This window comes from Rhinolophus sinicus, linkage group LG02, assembly GCF_036562045.2.
Source record: "Rhinolophus sinicus isolate RSC01 linkage group LG02, ASM3656204v1, whole genome shotgun sequence".
Classification (NCBI taxonomy): Eukaryota; Metazoa; Chordata; class Mammalia; order Chiroptera; family Rhinolophidae; genus Rhinolophus; species Rhinolophus sinicus.
In genome coordinates this window covers 99474192-99480191 of record NC_133752.1, presented here as the reverse complement: position 1 = coordinate 99480191, position 6000 = coordinate 99474192, and the positions used below count along the sequence as shown (strand labels likewise).

The 6000-nt window shown below is 44.6% G+C and overlaps 1 protein-coding gene across 2 annotated transcripts in view; it reads left to right on the top strand.

Moving 5' to 3' along the window:
- Positions 1 to 202: 202 nt before the first annotated feature.
- Positions 203 to 6000, top strand: part of PROSER2 (proline and serine rich 2) — a 40984-nt gene continuing 35186 nt past the window's right edge. The window contains exons 1-2 of one of the 2 annotated variants that reach the window (XM_074324985.1): positions 203 to 401; positions 1317 to 1378. The gene's annotated coding sequence lies outside the window, so the exon portion shown is untranslated. The remainder of the gene's footprint in view (positions 402 to 1316; positions 1379 to 6000) is intronic. The other variant, XM_019710278.2, reaches the window with a different exon arrangement.

Genomic DNA, 6000 nt, shown 5'->3' with positions numbered 1-6000 from the left:
TGGGGTTTCACTCAGATGGTGCCCAATTCAAACATCACAAGGAGACCGAGGAACCCTGCGAGAGGAAACCAGGGGCAGCTCGGGAGCGGGGGCCTGTCCCTTTAAATGCGCCGGGCGCGCGCTTTGTGCGTTTCGGGGGCCGAGCCCTGGCTGGTGGGCGCGCGGCAGGGAGGTGCAGCGCGCATGAGCGAGCGCGCGGTAGAGGAGCGCGCGGCGGTCGGGGAGCGCGCATAAGAGCGCGCGCGGCAGGGGAGCGCGCGGCGGGAATGTGAACGCGCGGTGGGCCGGGCCGGGACTGTTGGCCAGGAGCGCTCCGGCTGGTCGGCTGTCCCACGGCGCGAGGGCTCCGGGCGGCGGTCCGGGTGGGCACCTGCAGTCCCTGGGAAGGGGGCTCCTGCCAGGTGAGTGCGGACTTTTCGATCGAGGGTAGGGTTAGAAGGGCGGCGTAAGTCCTGGCAGCCTGTCCCCTCGCCTGGCACGTCGGTGAGCTGGGCGGCGTTTGGACTCTGATGAGGGAGGCTAAGTCGGGTGGGTTTCAGGTAGAGAAAGGTGTTCCCATTTTTTTGTGACCTGCTGCCTGCGCTTCCCACGCTTTTCTGCGGTGCCCTCCTTGCGTGGGTCTCTGGGCGAGCTCTCCCTCTCCTCCACACCGCTTGTGCCCGTCTCCTGGAAGTTAGGAAAGGCTGGCGCAGTCTGAAGGAGCGTGGTCAACCCGGTGACCTCACTCACGGGAAACCCGCTCCCTCCTGTGGGATTTCAGGGGTTCGCGTGCGCCGCGGTCGCGGGCAGGAGGGAGGACGCGGCGTCTCCCCGCTCCGAGGTTGTTCTCTGGGGGCTGGGGGCGCACGGCGGTCGGTGGCACAAGCTTCGCTTTGTGCGCAGAGCAGTCCCGGGTGTCCCTAACACCCCTCCCGTCGCCGTCCCGAGATGGGCGAGGGAGTCGTCGCCCCACTTGCTACACCGGCCCTCGAACTCTCCGGGCTGTCTGTCCCTCACGCGGCGGGAAGGAGGTGGTCAGAGCCACCTGTTAGACTGGTGCTGGTGCACAGCGACCGGTAGATTTTCATCCCCACCTCTGCTGCCTAACCCCCGACCCCAGCGGGTAACTGAATCAAGCAGACACGTGTAGGATCTGCTAGTGAGCCGGGGCGGGAGGGATTTTCAAAAGAGAAGAAAATGGGGTCGATGTGATGCAATTTAACAAAAGGCAATAAAATAAACTCCAGTATTTCTCCAAGGCTTTGAAACTTTCCCAGTATTGTTTTACGGAGTCTAAATTTAAGCGTCTAGCTTTTTTTTTTTAAAAAAAACCGCAGGAACTAACCTCAGAAAACAACTCTCTGCCAGGACCTAGTTGATGCAGAGCTGAAAACTTAAAGTGAGTTAAGGAAAATGATTTTTTTGTGCCTTTTCCCCACCCCCACCCCCAAAAACAGAGTAAAACGTTCAGGTCTGTTGCTGGAGACTGTGGGAAGAAGGCTCCTTCTAGCTCCAGTTTTAATGGAGAACAATTTCTTTTTAACCCGTATTTCTCAAAGGTAGAAAAACACTAAACCAGGTATAAGTGTAAACTTCAGGATAATGCTCGCAGGAGTAACCTTTATTAAAGATACTTTTCTGCTTTATGTTTTTAAAAGCACTACATACTTCACGCTCACTACAAAGTTTGCCCTCATAGTTCCATGTCTGAATGTTACAGATTGTTTTTCTAGGTGGGGGAGGTATTTTCCTTCATGAGGCCAATGTGGAAATACAAACAAATGCCCTATTTACTTGGGATTGGGTGGGAAGGGTGGAAGTTGTCTAAAATCTCTCTTGCCAAACTTGACAGCGTATGTATGGAATCTTGTGTATTTTCTTGCCCAGACCAGTAATAGCCATCTTCAAATGAGCTTTCCTTTGAAATTTTTGGATGCTGATAATTTAAAAGTAACATATTTTCTCCATTGCTAGAGATCAGAAAGCCATCGTTAGAATGCTAATGTAGAAAAGGCTGGAAAGAGGAGAGATGCTTTTCAGAAAATCTGAGTGTGTCTGACTGGGTGGTGGCCCCCTTTGTGGCAGAGGGGATGTGCCTGTTTTCGGGCTGGCCCCGGGTGTTCATGAATTCATTCAGTGCTATATTTGTAGACTGTTGAACACCCACAATGAGCTGAGCACTGAGCTAGTCACTGCACATACAAACATACCCAGATAACAGCCATATGGCCCAAACTGATTAAAACCAGATCAAGTAAGCCTTCCTCAGGAGCTGAAGATATACCTGGCCCTGGTTCCAAAGTTCTCAGACACCTAAGGAGCCTATAGTTGTCACCCTGTGTTGATGCTAAAGATCATCTCAAATAACTACAAGAGGTGGAGTGGAGCCTTGAAGCCTGAATCCAGAGAGGTGAAAGGCTTGGGTGGAGCGGAGAACAGGGGATCCTCTGGAACAAAAAGTTCAAGTGCATCTTATCTACAAGGCTGTGGGACAGCTGCCAGTGGCACGGAGGCCATTCAGGAGAAGGTGCCAGAGAATCCTAGGAGCATCCCAGAACTTGAGCTCTTTCCTTTGCTGCTGAAGGGCGGCGTTTCGTTTCAGTTTCCATTGCCCTTTCTGGTGGCAGTGGTGGCTTCCCCGCTGTGCTCCGCAGCTCTCCCTGTGATAGCCTGCGGCATTCTCCTCTTAGACCTTTGACTGAGTCCAGGGGCTTTGTACTGAAAGCCTCTGTTCGCCGACACAGTGGGGTCAATATAGTGGGAATACTGGCAACATCTGTAGAGAACCACCTTGAAGCTGCACCTCTCCATAACACCCTTATCCATCTGGTCCAGGACTCACAGCATTAATTTTGAATCGTATTTTAAGAATGTGGGTACTGGATTTCTAATCCATGCAGCCAGGATTGGTGGTAAAGGAAAGTGTGGGGCAGAACATTCCGCCTTATTGGATCGGGATGTGATAGCTCTATGAATGCGTTATCTTCAGGCAGGATATTTGCAAAGACCCGACAACCGTGAAGACTTGATTCTCTCGCTCTTTTTTAAATTGTAAAGTACGTATTAAATTTGTCATTTTAAAGTATACAAATCAGTGGTATTATTAAGTACTTTCACATTGTATGTGTTTGAGAAGAATGGGTTTTCTTTTTTTTTCTGTAGAGATAGCCATTAAATGCACCTTATTAATTGCATTATTCCTCACTAACTTTGTCTACTTAACATATCAATAACTGAAATATATTGAAAGACCTCACTAATGGGGATCTGTCAATATCTACTGGTACTCTGAGACTATCTGTGCATACAACTTTATATTTTAATATCTAACAACATGCATTTGTAAGTTTATATTGTTAGACATACAAAGTCTAACAGGAATTGAACTTTTATCATTACATAGTTACCTTCATTACTAATGGAGATTTTTGCCTGATTTAATATAGCCAGAAGTAATCTTTTCATTGTTACTGTTGTTAATATTTGCTTGATGTATCTTTTCCAATCCTTTTAATTTTCTTTTAAATATCTTCTTTTTTAATTTTAATTTTTATTACAATAACTTTAGGGTTATTTATATAAACAGTCACATAAAATATATATATATATATATTTTGTATTAGTTTCATGTGTACGAAACACTGTGATAGACATTTATCATTTATACCCCTCACAGAGTAATAACCCCTTAAGTATCTTTACTGAGGTATAATTGACATTCAATGAACTGCACATATTTAAAGCGTAAAAAAAAGTACATTCACAGTGTTGTGCAACCATCACCACTATCTATTTCCAGAACTTTTTCATCACCCAAAAGGAAACTCCATATGCGTAAAGCTTTCACTCCCCATTTCCCCCCTGGCAGCCACTAATCTACTTTCTGTCTCTATGGATTTGCCTGTTCTGGAAATTTCATATAAATGAAATCATATAATATGTGGCCTTTTGTGGCTGGCTTGATTTTCATTTAGTAGTGTTTTCAAGATTCATCCATACTGTAGTGTGGATGAGTACCTCAGTCCTTTTTATGGCTGAATAATATTCCATTGTATGGATAGACCACAATTTGTTTATCCGTTCATCATTTCATGGACATGTGGGTTGTTTCCCCCTTTGGCTACTGTGAATAATTCTGCTATGAACATTTGTTTACGAGTTTTTGTCTTCAGCCCTGTGGGTCTAGACCTAAAAGTGGAATTCCTGCATAATACAGTAATACAGTAATTCTATATTTAACCCATTGAGGAATCACCAAACTTTTCCACGGTGACTGCACCATTTTATATTCTCACTAGCAATGTAGGAGGGTCCGATTTCTCCACATCTACGCCAGCACTTGTGATTTTGTGTGGGGTTTTTTTAATTGCCATCCTAGTGGCTGTGAAATGGTCTCATTGTAGTTTTGATCTGCATTTCCCTGATGACTAATAATGTGGAATATCTTTTCATGTGCTTGTTGGCCATTTATAGATCTTTGGAGAAATATCTATTCAGGGACTTGATTCTCTTTTGTATTAGCTTTTATATCACCAAAATCTTGCATATGAGTAAATGTAGTTATTTTCACAGGGTGTGGTTTGTATATTATGTTCTTTCTCAAATCTTCCTTCTGTTGTTTCATGGTTTTTGTTTTTTGTGTTCTTTTTTCTGTTTTTCTTTCAGGCTTCTGCTGCTCCTTCTAGGACACTAGTTGTCTGACTTGTGCTGTGAAATAATTAATATTCTGCCTTTTTACTTACTGATCCTAAGGCCTGGGGTTTGCATCGATTCATTCAGCGATATTTGTGGGCTCTTGGCCACAACAAAGTGCTGAGTACTGAGCTAGTCATTGGACATACAACTGTATCAGTCCTCATATGCTTCTGTTTTTGATGTTCACAGCTTACATTTTATTTTTTTTAATTAACAGATTAATAGAGCCTGGCTTAGGGAAATAGAGCAGCACTAAATTGGAAGTGATGGGATCCGCCTCAGGTGTCATCACCAAATAGCTGTGTGACCCTAGGATTCACCACTTTACCTTTTTGGAACTTGGTTTCCTGGTCTATAACAATTGGGGCCGGACTAAAAGACATCTCAGGCCGTCTCAGTCCTTGAAACTGGAGATTATGAATTAATGATTCACCACAGCTTTCCTTTGTAAACCTAACTCTGTGAGTGTATTTAAAACAGTTTTTTTTTGCACAACCTACTTAAAGGAATTATCTTGTATGGGAAAAAAATGCCTGTGCTCTTTTATGCTAAACTAAACTGGTAACTTTGGTTGATTGCTGCCTTCTAAAATGGTGCATCTGGTATTTTTGGTAGATTGAGAGGGTTTGAAGAGCTTACATGAACATTTAAGGTCCTACCATGCAAGGCACAACTGGCACTGCAGAGGTGAATGAGGTGTGGTCCCAGCCCTGGAGAAACTGTGACCCAGTAAATGCGAGAATGTAACTGTTGAATGTGAGTGCATAGCAGAGGACCAAAAGTCTTTTGGGAACGAGGACAGAGATATTCTTCCCTTCATGGGCATCAGAATAACTGTTGGAGATTGTAACATTGGAGCTGGGCTTCCACGGGAGGACAGTGGAAAATTAGAATTGCAGAATTGTGGCTTTGATTATCATGCTAAAGAGTTTAAGGTTCATTTTGGGGCATTAACCACTGAAGGTTTATGAACAGGGTTATGACAGCAGGTCTGTGTTCTGACTTTACTGTGCAGTAGACATTCATACATGGTGGGAATAACGTGGGTGGGAGTAACTTGAGTGAGATGTTCAGGGTTGAGCAGGGAGGATAGAAACGTGGAGATACAGATACGATGGTACAAACAAGGCGATGGCAACGAAAATGTCAAACGTAGAATAGAAGTTTGCGTATAAAAAAGTTTTAAAAAGCATTATTCTAGAGTAGCAAGCTAAAGACCTTGACCCAGCTCTTTCTGACTTGTCAAATTGACTTGCAGCCTTTGGACCTCAGTTTCCTCGTATGCTAACGTGTCCTCCACACACACTAGAAAACTAATGAATTTTT